We start from the raw sequence: 15,590 nt of genomic DNA, 5'->3' as shown, positions 1-15,590 counted from the left end.
ATCCGCTTATCCTCGCAGATTCATTCCAAGTTTACACAATGTGCTCTAAGAAATTTGCATCCCCTGAAGATTCTGCAGCGTTTCTTCTCCCTGCAGCATTTCTCCTTAACTTGGGTGGGGTTGGATTTCTTCTTCATGCCCGAACACGTAGCAGTCACCAAATCACCGGGTGGCAGGAAGCCCTCTGCTCGCCCTCTATGATGCATTTTCCCTGAAACGTAGAGACGCCTTAATCCACAAGGGACACCCAGATTCCCTAACGACCTTTCAAGAAATAGGTTTTTCCCCTGATCGCTATTGTTGGACCCCCGAGGCCGATGTGAGGAAGTCCATCGCCATGGTGATTGCCTCCAATCTCAGAATGGACGAGGTCCTCGTAGTCCGATTGTCCTCGTAGGAGCTCCGAATGTTAGCGCTAATGGCAGCTATCAAGCCCAGTAAAAAACAAATGTACGCTGCCTTACAGACAATCTTTCCTCAAGTGGTTTTACAGCGTGTGCAGCACGCCGTGTCCCTGGACCGTCGATTGAGAGGAACAAAAACTCCTCTCCCTCTGACGGGAGCCGTGTTGCTGAGGCCGCCGCGGGTCACGTTGCAAATGTTGGATCCACAAGGATGAGCGGTTGAATCATTGCGCCCGACCTTAAGGGCGCGGCCTGTGTGAACTGCTCCGGGTGGTTTTGTTATCAACACGGTACTCAACCCCCGACAAAAGCTCCTCTCTTTCAGCCGAATTCTCAAAATCGAACCGCCGAGAATGTAATTTCGGTTTACTGAGCAGATTCCGGCTCCTCAGCGGCCAAATATCTCCGCTTGAGAGGAATATGCATCGTCCTTTCCTCCTTTGTTTTGTTGCAGCCCCCCCGGGGGGGGCTTCACGCGTGTTGTTTATTCATCAGTTCTGAATGCCTCACATGGGCACTGATCCGTATTCTCTACCTGCAACAGGTACCTCTGAATCGATCCCGGTCCAAACGTAACAGCTTAAACCGTGTGGACAGGAAGCGGAACGCTCCGTGAATGAGCAACAGGTCAAAACGCTCCTCAAGGCTTTTTATGAGCGTTGTTTCCACTGAACGGAGACGAAGCAGTGAGTTGCTTTAATTAGTCACACACGTCCTTCCTCACGCGGGCAGGATGGCGGCGTTCACTCATTTGCTCACATTGTGCACAGAGAACGAGGGGTAGTCTGCGTGCATAAATGGAATAAAAAATAATGAAACCTCGAATTAGAGACAACATTGTAACTGCTAAATTCACAGCTAATCAAAGTACATTCCGCCGGAGTCCCACCGCGGTTTATGAACGAGTCATGAATCACGGTTTGGCTTCTCTAAAACAAGTTGCGATGTAAGTGTGCGGCTGAAATGAACCGCGCAAGATATTTAACACAAGCCTGAACATGAATGAGACCCGTGAAGACGTGGGAGACGTGATACGAGTCCGGCGGGAGGGCTGACGTATGAGGGGAATGAGAGTCAAAGGGTGGTGTGATGGAGTGACGGAGCGATGGGGGTGGATGAGGGGCGAGAACAAAGGGATGAGAGTCGACAGCTGAAGGGATGAGAGGATGAAGGGCAAAGGATGAAAGGGATGAGAGGAGGAATCTGGGTGGCGGGTATAGACGGAGGAGAGTGACGATTAACCCTTTCCACCCCGCCCCTCTTTACCGTGGACCCCCTTGAGCCCCCTTTAGAGGGAGCGGATCTTTTAGGGGGGGTAGTAGCACAGCAGAAGGATAACAGTTGATCAGTTAATGAATCAGATGTAAAGGCTGGTAAATGTTACCATTCCTGACCGGTGGAGGATCGATAAATGATCAAATATCCCTCAAAAAGACCAAATTAAGACACCGACACCTAAAGAAAAACCAGAGCAAAGATCCACGGTGATATTTGACAGAGATATCGGCAAGAAATGCATTTTTCTATGAATTCATTATAATAAAATGGCTGAAATGAGGACTAACGTCATTACACATAACTACCAACCAGCTCATTGGAGCCACAATAGTGTCGCTTATCTGCTCATGATACTGTTACGCAATTCCAAGCCTGTAGGGGCCGAGTATGCAGAAGCCATTTTTCATAATAGGCAAAAATAACACTTTTTTCAAACAAAAAGGGGTTTTGTTTGTGTGTGTAAAAGGACCTCTGTGAATACAAAATCATCAGTTTCCCCTGGCAAGACGTTGGTGGGTGAAACTGGATCTCTGAGGTTTCGTAGTTGCATATATTACCAGTTCACGGGAAGGAATGGAAGCGATTAGGCTGATTTATGACAACCTGTGTATTTGATATTGTGCTCCTTTGGCCTTATAGCGGCTGTCAGGATGTGGAATAGCAGACAAATGCAAATGCATAATAATCTGGAACTTTTTAGTTGTTCATTTAAGCGAGCGCCTTTTTGAAAACACAATTTGTCACTAACGCTTTTCATTTAAAGACAAATGGGGGCATATCTTCAGAAGAAAAAAATCAAATGTCCTGTTATTGGTTGTTTCAGCTTTCTTCACGTCTCAATAGGAAACAACGTTATGGCCCGGTGCAAAGGGATTGTGCTGCCGATCATATGAAGAGGACCTGAGGGTGGTTTTGGTCCGTGTCGTGGGACCACTAGCTGGAATTGAATGGATATTCACCGCCTGCAGAATTATAACCAGATTTACTGCCGTTGAGGATGAATCTAATCTTCCCTTCAACTGCAGCAGGCTGTCAGAGACCCACAGCTGCCGTCTCCTCCACTGGAAAATGTTCTGATGACGCGTATTTAGTTAAATAAAGCTTTAATAATGATGATAACAGATCAAATAGTTGTGATGAAGCATAACAAACCTAATATATATATATATATATATATATATATATATATATGTGCACATCAGCACATTGTAACTGCACACTGCAGGCTTATAATGTCTAATACAACCTCCCCTCCCCCCCGATATCTACAGCCAAAACACTGCTAAGCTGACTGGAATGCCTGTATGAGCTATACTCTTTGCAACCAGACATTAACCTACTTAAAAGACTTTCACTGCAAAACGAACGCATGCCGGGTGATGAAGAAAATCATTGCACACATTACAAAAACAATAAATAAATGAGACTATATGATGAATAATAAAGCATTCTGTCTGGTGAGGTCTCACCCAACATCTGGCTCTTAAGCGGCTTAGCGCTGCACCGTGTTCGCTGTGTGTGTGTCTGTCTGCTAGTTGAGTAGCAGCAGTAAAACAAGTCGGAGTTGATTGTGTTACACACGGGACACAAACGGCGGCCTGCTGGGAGAACATCCTGTGTTTTTATGACCTGCTCATACACCCTGACCTCCTTTATGCTGCAGCTCTCTGAGGCAGCCATTTGTATATATATATATATATATATATATATATATATGTGTGTGTGTGTGTGTGTGTGTGGGTGGGTGTGCCCACTCGTTATTAAGACATTCAATAAGACACTCTCTCCTGATCAAAACTTCTTCCCCTGTAATATCCATTTGTGCATCACCTTGCAGAGCGCATCTGAAAATAATCTGTCTGCTTGTGTGTGTGTGTGTGTGTGTGGGTGGAGGGTGTGGGGGGGTGGTGTGAGGGGGGGAGGGGCACACACACATTCCCAGATCCACTTGAAAAGACAAGACCAATCACATTTGTATTCATGCAGGCAGACTGTGGCGGGGCTCGCCGATGTTGTCGCGTAGAAGAATTGCATTTTAAAAAGGGAAGTACACAATTTGAAGGAAGCGACAGTCGCACAAAATGACTGACAGCAGAAAATGAAAAATTCCGTTTCTTTTTGACACAGCGGTTGTTAAAACCACGTGAATAGAAAAAGCAAACAAAGAGGAGGATGATTTTAGATAGTGTATGACGCCCTGCATCGGAGGACAGGAAGTGAAACAGTCATCATGCGCGGGGGGGTGGGGGGGGGGTAGTTTGGAGTGACAGCTTTAAATGAATGCAAATGAATGCATTTAAGAGTAAATTCACGGAATTCACTGATTTTCTCACAAAAGACCTTTTCTAACTGCTGCTACGCCGTAGCAACAGATGCGGCTGAATACATCTTAACTTTTAAATACCTTTGGTATATGCAGTAAAATGTCATATATAAACTAATAATAACTTGCCGTTCTCTAAGTAATGAATCCCCAGAATAAGTCTGGCTGACAAACACCGTGGAGGTGGTTCAACGATATCATCAGTCATCTGTTAGCATATCATATATATACAGATATGCATGGATATAAATATATATTAGATTACCATCAATGCTGTCATCTCAATTCTGGCCTTTCACAATAAGATATCCCACTTCAACACCTCCACATAATGCAATAAAAGCATCGTCCCCTACGCGTCGGGCCAAAAAAAACAACTTGATCATTATTGATGATACACTCTTATTTATCAAGCATGTTAAAAAAATCACTGTATAATATGTCAAAAAATATATGACATGCTTTAAATGACTTTATTAAACATGCTTTTTTTAAACCTTTTTTGCACGTGCTTCACTTTAAATTGACATTCTTATAATTGTACGTTTTTTTTCCTTGCTACCTGCCAAGTGGGCAAATGGAGAGGTTCTCGCTGTGTGTGGCCTGTTCCACCTGTCCTGTGTGTGTGTAACACACTGTGCAAAAAGAGGCCTCATCACTGGAACTACTTTCTACATTTTGCTGTCAGAATAAAAGGGGAACACCTGTGGTTGTGATCGGGTGCGTAAACCTGCTACAGCTTAATAAATAAAGGCCCCAATACAAGTTGCCCTTGTTGCATAAATAAAAACTGTGTGGAGTAGTGGTGTTGAGAGATCTTTGTACTTGTGTACTTGTAGTTGAACCTTGTAGTTAAACCTGTGACACTATACTAATGTATTGTTTTATAGTACCATGTATAACCGTGTGCTGTTTTCCAGTCTGCGTATTGTCAATATTAACTGTGGAGAACAATTGTGTGGAGGGCAATTCACCCCAAAGGAAGAATAATGTCTGACCTTTGTGACCTGCCTCATAAGCGCACAGGCTGGTTGATCAAATTACTGGACGGTTTCAACACGATTGACTTACATAATCGTTTTGTAATTGAGACGTTGAATTCAGCTGCATCGTTTTATCAGGGAGGACTCATCCGTCACAATATACATTTAAAGTGTTCTTTTCTATTTGACCCAACTCACATTTGCAAAAGCTTGTTGATCTGACTCATTCAACAACAGCAGGTTTAGTTTGGACATTATTATAGAATTATTATTATTATTATGTTAACCTTAAAGTGTCATTTGAATTGTTAAAAGTGACGATCATTCGCCTCCAACAATGAAAGCTCCCTCAATGTCTCCCTCAAAGACTTTAGTCCTTGTGAATGAATCAAGAGAAATAATCAGAGAATGACAATAAAATGTTGAACAAAATACACAGAGAAAAGAAATGTATATTTCCAAATATTTATTATTTTCTTAATAATAATAAACAAAACAGCATTGGATGTACGAGGAAACCGGAGCGCCCGGTTCACATCACATCAGCTCAGAAAAGAAATCTGAGAACTCTTGAAGTGCATTTGATTTTACAACAGCAATACTTTCCATCAATGGATGCCTGTCTTTCACACAATGAAGTATATATACGAGTATAAATACAATAGCCTTATTTAGACTGCAGTAGAGTGTACAATCCACCTCCACGTTTTATCATTGAAAGATTTCAGACTCAAGACCAACTTGGGATTTGGGATTTCCGATCCTTAGTGATCACATTGCTACGTATATTCTGCATTATCAATACACTCAGGCTCTTAATGACGGCTTTTCACATCCTTCATCATTTTTTATTCATTATAGAGGGAATGGAAAAATAAGGTGTTTTTGTCATTTCAAGAGCAGTGAGGATGAAATGTAATTTCAAGTACGAATGTTTGTGGAGACCAAGAGTTCACATTTAGACGTCTGCTGAGAGGAGGAACGTTTCCTAAATGGCTTTGGATTACAGTGGCGTCAGCGGGTTGACATTCTCTTTGTTTTCCCTCAGAAGGTGTCATTTGACTCGTGTGGGTGTGTGACTCGTTTTCTTTAATGTCAATCTGGTTAAAATGTGATTTTACATGCTTGTACAGTCAAGAGTATAATCATAAAATAGGGAAAATGTTGCATCAGCTGGTTGCACAGGGTAATTGGTGTGAAGCATTGTAGTAGGGACAATATAAATATGTACATAATTAAATAGAATCGCAGAGGATATAGAAAGCTGATGGGTTCTAAGTGTTGTTGGTGGGTGCAAACAACAGCAGTAATTACAGTGTATGTTGTTTATCCATTTGTTTTAAAACATGTAATTTTAAGAAACTTCCACAAAACACATGTAATATTGTGTCTTAGTATATGAAGGACGGAAAGATAAAGCATCCCCTGCCTTATGTTCTGGACCATAATATACTAAGAAAACTTGAAACTATAGATTTAGATCTAGTCATTTTCTCATAGACTTCTACCAGAGGAGTTGCCCCCTGGTGGCCGTTGGGGAGAATGCAGACCCGTCTTTATTGGGACACAACAAGCCTGCAGTGACCTCTATTCTAACTGTTATTTGTGGGGTACATCATGAAAAGTTATTATTAAAGACGTTGAAGGCATCATGGCAACAAATGATCATTTTAGACTTTTATTTAGTGATCAGCAACCGTGTTGAATAAAAGTGATTCTCACCGATACTGTCGGTTACGTTTGGTGGGTGAGTTTGAGAAAAGAAATTAAATGATGAAAATGGGGCGTTTAATCCTCAGATACTATCTCTCACGGCATAAATCCATTCCCCTCCGACCTGCAAGCGGATTAGCGAAGAGCGGCACTGACAAGGTCATAAAAAGTGCGTTAGAGGCTCGGTGGTGTTGCGGTGGAGGAGACCCCCAAAGGGGGGTGTACGAGATACGAGATCTGGGTGCTCAGGACATCTGGCCCGGACAGAACCAATGGATGTTTGTCCTGGTCTGTAGTGGATACGACAACAGCTTATCACTCACAAATGGTCACATACGGCAGCCAAGTCAGTGGAAATTTGCTCCAAACTGGGCAATCTCCAATAGTCAGACTCCACGCTTTGACATTTTGAGCGGACACCAATTTTCAGACTCAATCCATAGTTTGGTTATTGGTCCCTGGGGCGGTGACCCTTTTATACGTATGTCAACAACCCTATTGGTTTATCGCTGTCATTGATTACGTTTCATACCCGCCAATAAGCAGGTCTGAAGCCATTAGCGTTTGTATGTTTGTGTCAAATCCCAACAGACGCGGAGCCACATACATCGAACTGCGCTCCAAAGAGAGAGCGGCGATTAATGAGCGATACGTTAGGAATGGAGAAGTCAAAGCACTTTGACTGCGCGTGGGAGATCGATTAAAAGGCAGACAAGCGACGGATGAACCCTGCGGCGCAGGAGGAGGAGGAGGCGTGAGAAGAGCTGCTGGTGGAAGTGAATCCACGGGGGCAGAAATGATGATGAGGTGAGGATCGTAGAGCAGGTCGCCTCCCCGGGGGGGGGGGGGGGGTCACGCGCTGTCGGAGAGATGGAGACCGAGGAGACATTCGACGCGCCGACGGACATCGTGAGAGGACGCAGTCACATGTTATCACTGCTTCACAAAGATTTGGAGGAGAAAACCGCCTCCACTGCCACTTAGAAGCTTCACAAATACAACTTTAATCACTCAAATATCCATATCAAATGAAGGCTTTGTTCTTATGAAATAGATCCTATAGCACTCTAATCCAAAGATAATTAAAAGGACATCACACCTGCACACAATCCGTCGAGTGCAAACGCAGTAATGGAAGAAGATTTATGTCAATTAGGTAGTTACATGCATCTGCATTTGTTCTGCAGTTAAAGTGTGCAACGTTATTAACCACCATGTATTAAAAGCAAACAGAGCTCTTTGCGCAGAATGAAATGTGTGACGACGTGTCCGGCGACAACGTCCATGTTATTCCCAGTGACCTCAATCGTGCTATACAATGCACGCTTACACACGCACGAGTAACTGCTGCACACCTGCGCGTTAAGCACACCACTGCAGAGACAGCAGCACGGACAGATCCAATAGCAATCAGCCTGACGCGCAGCAGGCTTACACTGTACGCTAATGCATCATCGGGGGGATTAAAGGCACGCCGTTATGTAACCCACGAGCCGCGAGGCCGCGACTGTGACGGCAGCCTACCTCGCCCAGTTTGCAGAAAACAATCACTACCCCCGCTCACCCCCCTCTGATCCCCCATAACACACACACTCAGGCTCCATCTGTCTGTTCCAGGTGCAATACCTGATTCTGTGAAACAGGGAGGGGGGGGTCCTGAATAGATGGCCGGCCAAAATGTACCATGATGACTCTGTTGTTTGTTGTCACCTCCAACCGAGCGGCCTTTTGGTCATGAAGACGTTTGTAATTTGCTATGAAATAAAAAAAAAAAATAGGAACTCTTTCTAAATCAAGTCAATTCAACACAACTGTCTTGGTGCACACAGAGCGTTTGGTTGAGGGCAGAGGTCATATGCATTCAAAAGGTAATAAGAGTCGTCAATCCAAGCCAAAAATTAAAAAAAATGGCAAAGTAAAAAAGGCCGCGTGACAGACAGCTACTTCATCACGTCGTGTGCCGAGCACCAGCCGGAGTCCACTGTTGTCTTTTCACTTTGTTGTTCCTCAGCAATCTGGAGGGACAGGCGGCGCCTGGGAGGGAGCAATGGGAACTGAGGACACGGGTACTTCCCCCTGTGTGCTCATGTGCCAGCAGTAAAGACAATGAGGCTCGGCCTCGGAGGGAGAGGGAGGCGAAAACCTCCTGCAGATAAAACCACACTTTTAATGTGAAGGGGGAGACTGATTTGATTTTGGCCCATTAGCCAGTCAGCTCACACGCGGTGACTCCCAGCGAAGTGAGGCCTGGCACGTGGGACCATGACGAGAGGACGCGCACAACGCGCCCCCCATTGCTCTCCTCTGACGGCGGATCCACTAAACGCAACATCGTTACAGCTCGCCGTAAACTGTTGTGTAATTCTGCTTTGAGTGCGACCTCATCCTTTTTTTTTTTTCCCCCCCACTCTCTTGGCGGCAGCCCTCACGTCCGCTTTTGGCAGGTTGCCTGGCCGGGATATTGATGATTTATGTGTATTAGTGTGTCTGGGACCAGACAGAGATGCACGCAGCATATTGGAGCATACCCCATGCTGACCCGACACATAATACCAGTACGTTCATTTCCAACAGAGGACCGTGCTCAGAACACACATCTAATTAGTGCCGACTGACCACTGAGCCAAACGGGATTCTTCCCCAAGATATTCCCCCATCCGGTGTTTTTGAGGATGGCACTCTGACCACGAAGGCCACTGACGTTTTCACCCTCTTCACTGCACTTATGGAGCCGTCTCTGCGTTTCTAATCACGGGTGTTTGTGTGTTGGATTTACGGAGGCTGATGACCTCATTGAAATCCCTCCCCCCCCGTCGCTGCACCTCTGTGCGTCAGTCTGAGCAAACTTGTGTCTGAACAAACAGAGATTGCCGTTATAAAAATCCCATTTGCACAGTGCTGGTTTCTCACAAATAACCCAGAACGAAGACACGTGACGCATATTACACGGAGAATGTTCCCCGTGAACTCAGCGTTCAAAGCCCTCAGCTGCAGAATATCACGGGTATAAATCAAGAACAGCTCTTGGAGCCAGTTTTTCCGTCCCCTCCCCTCCCCTCCCACGCTACAGGCGAGCTTCCATCCCTCCATCTCACAGTTGTCACAGGGGTAATTAATCCTCGCTCAGGGGTGCTGCTGTTTATTTGAGGCCGGAAGGGATGTGGTTTCATACCAGCAGATTTCCGAGGATTCAAGCAAAGGAGAGTTGGCACTCGACGCAGGCAGCGAGTAAACTCCCACCAGGCCTTTCTCGTGGTAGATGGCATCTTGGCACGAGTCCTCAGTAAAGAAAGAGAAATCACTGGGATCCGAGCCTCAACCACAGAGCAGCGTACATCGTACTGTGCTACACCCCCCCCACCCCTTCCAGGTGGTGGCCGACGGGGTTAACAGATCTGCTCCCCATGTCCCCGTCAGTGACCCCCCCACATGGGTCTGTGGATCCAGCTTGATTCCAATTCTCAGGATACTGACTTTCATGTTTAAACAATGACGAAAGTGTGATTGCTCTCGGTTTACTTCCCACTGTGTGCCTGAGGTTCAACTCTTTTATTTCCCTTTACACATTTTTTATGTTTTATTTGTAATTACGTGTTAAATATGAAAGCTCCTCTTGAGGAAACACACCTGTCACGCTGTGCATACGGGGAGAAACAGCCGGGCCAACACAGTACCACCCAAATGATCAGGAGTTACCGGCTAACGTAAAAGGTCGTGAGTGAAAGGGAGCTTTCAAGCTGTGAAAAGAGCACCGCAGGTGGTCTTTTTGTCCGTGGCGGCGTCAGCCGGGCCACGAAAAGTGCCTTTCCCGAGAAGTCAAAACATTTTGACAAGCGGCTACATGAGAAAGCCAGAGCCGGCTAAAACAAAGACGCAGCGTGCACACGCGTCCAGAGGGTTCCTGTGGTCTAAGAAAAGGCAAATAGTATATTGCAATGAAAGAACGTCCATGCTGCCACACACAGCGAGCAGGCACAGTCGGTGAGTAGGACGCCAGCTTGAATATCTCGCCGCTTAGGAACCCTCTTGATCAGACGTTTTTGACGCTATGTGACGTCTCTAAAAACTGATATGTGGACGTGAACCCGAGTGGCAAAAACAACACAGCTACTGATAGATCACTGACAGGGAACATGACCGTGTCGTTGTCTTCTGCTGCATGATGGAGACGTCTGTAACAGACAGTTTCCGTGGTAACGGTACCAACAGGAGACAAGAACACGTAGAAGCGAGGGTCTCGTTGAGTGTAAATCACATTGCAAGAGATTGTTTTACGCTGCAAGCGCCGTTAATCAACCACCGGGAGGATATTCTTGCCAATGAAGCGGCATAGATGCCTTATCGGCTTGGTGGGAAAAATGTGAGGCGGGAAGTCTGTGATGGAAACCGGACCTTCGCTTTTTCATCTTTTTGTCAGCTCAAAGCTGACAAAGGGGCTCAGCTTGACTGTTGTACAGCTTAGCCACGGCTGTAATGACCTTACTGTGAGGTCACTTCCTTTAGGGGGTCCTCCAATCCCTGGATAGTAAAAGGAAGGGGTTTTATTGTCACTGAATGTGCTCTCGCTTCATTTATTCAACAAATAGCTCTGGGAAACGCATAATGGGTCGATATGAATAACCTGCAAAGACCCCTGACACTGAGTGTGAGCAACATGTGATTCAAACCAATTAATTCTGTCTAATTGGAGCTCTTCCTAGGACTGTTTGTGGGTGATTGACATCTTCATGACTCTCCTGGTGGCTTTGTTGCCCTTGTTAGGGGCAGGACCAATTACAGCTATATCACCCTAATTGGTACGTGGAGCCCAGCGGCTTCAGCTGATTCCAGCACCATCAGGCCGGGAGTCGACCCGAGCCGAGAGCGCATGTGTGACGAATATATGACACAACAGAAGGGCCAAAGTCAACCAGCAGGATCCTGTCGACCCAGAGTACTGCTCACAGTCTGTCCGAGATGAATTGCTGTACAGCCTAAAGCTAATAGGGTGTTTTATTGCGTTAACAGGACTTCACATTCAAGCTGAGTATACGTGAGAAGAGAAGGACTCGATCTGGTCCAAGCTTCTTTTGTTTTGTGATTTATTTGCGAACGAATCGACTGGGACAAATCTCCCCGGCGTTAAAGGCCTTAAGTGCGTGAGCATCCACAGCCTTTATTACACATGTTCAATCCGCGATGCAAATCCAAGGAAGGTTTTGAAACACAGCTGCTCGCGGTCGTTCATTCCTCGGTGCTGTTTTATCTGGAAGCCGGCTGCTTCCGCCCCAAAGCTCCAAATCGTTTGCAAAGACACCAATTCTGAAATATGCACATGAGAAAATAAATGGGACACTCGCTTCTGCAATCGGGGGCCGGTGACTTCTCAGCTGTGTGTTTCCACAGAGAGGCACTATTACTCACCTGCACCTGAAGGCTTCTCTGCAGGCGTCAGCTGAGAGTTCTTCTCCCCGGAGGCGACGGAGGCCACGTGCAGCGCGGCTCCACATCTCATCTTACCGTAATGACCCATTTCAGGACAACTCCATGTAGCTGCCGACTGGACCGAGGGACCGGAGGGGGGGAGGCGGGCGGTGCCCCTCCCCCCCTCCTGCACTTGCCTGCTCATTAACGCTGGCGGAGCTTTAATCAGAGAGCTAATTGCCTCTGGACACTCGGGTCGAACGACTGAAGTTGGTAAACACTTACCTCGCAACTCACCGGAGCGCACGCAGGTTGTTCTTTATCAAACCCTCTTCATTAGACCGAGAGCGGGACCCAAATAAAAAATAAAAAGAGTAGCAGCAGCCCTGCGACTGGTTGCTAACTCAATGTTAAAGGGAAGTGAAGAGGTTTTCTCAGTCTGGGTCCGTTGTGACTTCACGAACAGAATTAACGTGATCACTATTTAGAAAATTGGATTAAAGGGTTTTCTGTCTGGGAATGTTTACATCATCTGAAGAAGGTGAAAGATTATCTGCAACAATGTGTGACTTGATTTCAGTTCTGCTGCGATGTCGAGTGCCAAAACAACGCAGTATTTTAAGTTTCCATTCAAACTTTTCAACAAACAAAACCCTTGAGGACTTCGGCATGTTGAGCTTTTATGGTAATTTGTTTTCTTTCCCAGAGTTGATGAGAAGATGGACATTGCCAGTGACGGCGCTAGCCTAGCTTAGCATTTGATTTAGGAGACAGGTGCTGCATTGGATTGGACCTTTTTGACCAACACGGGACGCCGATTAACATAATGTGAAATGATGATGCGCCGTGAAGACTCATTTGTTTCAGGCGACTCAGCAGCTAACAGGCTGATTTACGGCTGGTTTTATTGTCACCCCCCCCCCCCCCCCCCCCGCCTACTGTCGGCGTCTAATGGATCCCGCGCTCGGCGGTAAACAATGTGTGCGTTGTCAGGAAGCCGATGCCCCGTTTGCTTTGCTTACATTTCGCTCTGGTTTTTCCGCCGCTCTGAAGGCGCCGCTCGTTTTTTTCGCGCCCCCGGAACGATGGCTGTTTTCACTCCTCTAATTTGGCTCCAACACTCTCACTTTAAATTCAAACGCTCTACTTCGCCTCTGCTGCTCCCGCTCTCCCTCCATCTGTCCGTCTGGCCTCTTCCGAGACGCAGCGGCGCTTAATCAGCGTGCGGTCGCCGCGCGGGTAATCGGAGACGCCGGCGAGAACAACGGGCTCGGCTCGGGCTATTTTTATCGCGCGCCTTTCTGGGTGATGAAGAAAAGCAGGAGCAGCGTCTCGCCGCCCGTCCTTTCAAAGTCCCCAACACGCTTTATTGGAGGCCCTGGCCGTGGCCTCGGCCTCCTCGGCCGCCGGTTCTCTTGGCTCAGCACCACCTCTTCCTTGCTGATTATTTCCCTGCGCTTTTCAAAACGCTCCACGGGCCGCTCCAGATCAAGGATCTTTTTCCGAGCCTATTTCCGTCCTACCCGAGCGCCCCGAGACCTCGCAGCCACACGTCCCCTTCAGTGCTTTATCTTTTTATGAGACGGAGGAAAGACTGAGTGCCTTAAAAAAAAAAAAACAGTCCTTTCCTTGCAAAGGCACTAACTGGATTCTCCGTGGGGACAAGCTTTGTTTTTAGATCTCTTTAAATCGATGACCAGGAAGTCTCTGTGGTGATATAATTAAATAAAGAACAGTGAGTCGCTGCGGCCTGCTCCCTTCATCCTGCTCCGGGGACGCGTTTCCATGGGCTTTTATTGACTAATTACACAGTAACGGATCCATAACCTAGAATAACATAAAAGTCACAGGTATTTTACGTGAGTAGATGGGATACTTAATTCATTTCCCGGTTCAGAAGAACACAAACAATCAGATTGCTCTTCGATCTGATCCGTCAACACGTGACACGAACAAACCACCGAGATCCGAATACAAACACACTGCAATAAAAAAAAGAGACTGAAATCAATAAAATCAATAAAATAAGCAAACGTTGCAGGAGCTTTTGTCTATATATTTGTAGTATTTGATATTACATTCAGTGTAGTATGGTGGTGTTTGCCGTTGCCTAGTAACTGATAATATTGGGCCAGTGAAATACTGATTATTGTGGTAAATAAGAAATAATAAGCTCATTCATGCATAAAAACAGAGGGTGGTCACTTGGTAACGTGTCCAGCAGCACGTCTCATCTCATGAACAGGTACGGACTCGTTTGAGTGAAAGCCTTCAGGCCGCATCGTAGACGCCATAAACTCCATAGACTCTGCCTGCGGAGTTCAGCGGCCTTCCCTCCCCCGAGGTGCCACCATGAGAGAGGGGAAATGGACTCAGCGGTTGGCTTCCTGCTTTTCTGAATTTCGGCTCATGTCTTTCATTTTTGTTGTTGCAGGGTTGTATGAAAAGATCAACCATGGCACATCGCCGGAGCTGCAGAGCGAATGTTTTCCTCTTATTTTAATAGCCTGCTCCTCACTGTGGACATTCTCGCTTATTTCCAAGCCGTGCTTCCCCCCCCGTCAGCTCCATGTCACTGACGGCTCTGCGTGCCCAAACACCTCAGGAGCGCCGTCGCCGTGGATACGAAGCCAGGGCTGAGCATCAGCAGATGAGAAAAGTGTCTTTGTGGGACTTGGAGGACGGTGAGAAGACCTCAGGAGGTGGAGTGACGTTAGGAATCCCTCGTGTTGAAGTTTCGTGCTCTGAGTTTTCAATACCTTTTAGGGGCAAAGGTCACATATTTTGAGGCTTTGATTGGATGTTCATAGCAAAAGCAGTCGTGGTTTACTTGTCACATTGTGTCCTTCAGCATTCATCTTTTGTAACGATTCAACCAGCAGGGTTTCTGTTTACCAGCCGAGTGTGTCGCGGGTCAAACGGGATAAACTGTGACCTTTTTTTTAAACCAACCAACAGGGTGATGTTGAAACGCTGCAGCTGGCTCCGTTTGTGAATGATTTAAACATCATTATTATTCCAAGGTAACAGGAACACAAACTTCATATATAACATTTCTGCCACTGGATCCCCCTTAATGCTTCGGATTGTACCTTTAAACGCTACCCAGCCGCTGGCCATGTAAATATTAGGAACCCCCAACGTCAGGGATTTAAAAAAGCCTTTTTAAGTGAAGTTCCTTCCTCATTCAAACATTCATATTGCACATAAAGAAAGTATGCACGCATGAAGAAGTTTTAACAAAACTCTCAACTGTCGGCCGCCTCGGGGAGTGAAGTGAGTTAATCTGTGAATAATTCTGCTTTGAGCTCCGTGCTCATCCGCCCCCCGAGTTCTCCTGTGTCTAATGAGGTTACCCGGCACATCCTCGCCAGCCGGGCGCCGCGCGGCCTCGGCCCGAGCTCAGCGAAGCATCAGCTTGTCTCTAACAAAACGGGCTCAACTCCAAAAGCTCCTTCTCCTCCACGGCTTCCAGCCGCCGAAACC

The sequence above is a fragment of the Gasterosteus aculeatus genome, chromosome 18 (genome assembly GCF_964276395.1).
Source record: "Gasterosteus aculeatus chromosome 18, fGasAcu3.hap1.1, whole genome shotgun sequence".
Lineage (NCBI taxonomy): Eukaryota > Metazoa > Chordata > Actinopteri > Perciformes > Gasterosteidae > Gasterosteus > Gasterosteus aculeatus.
Note: the sequence above shows the minus strand (reverse complement) of the source record.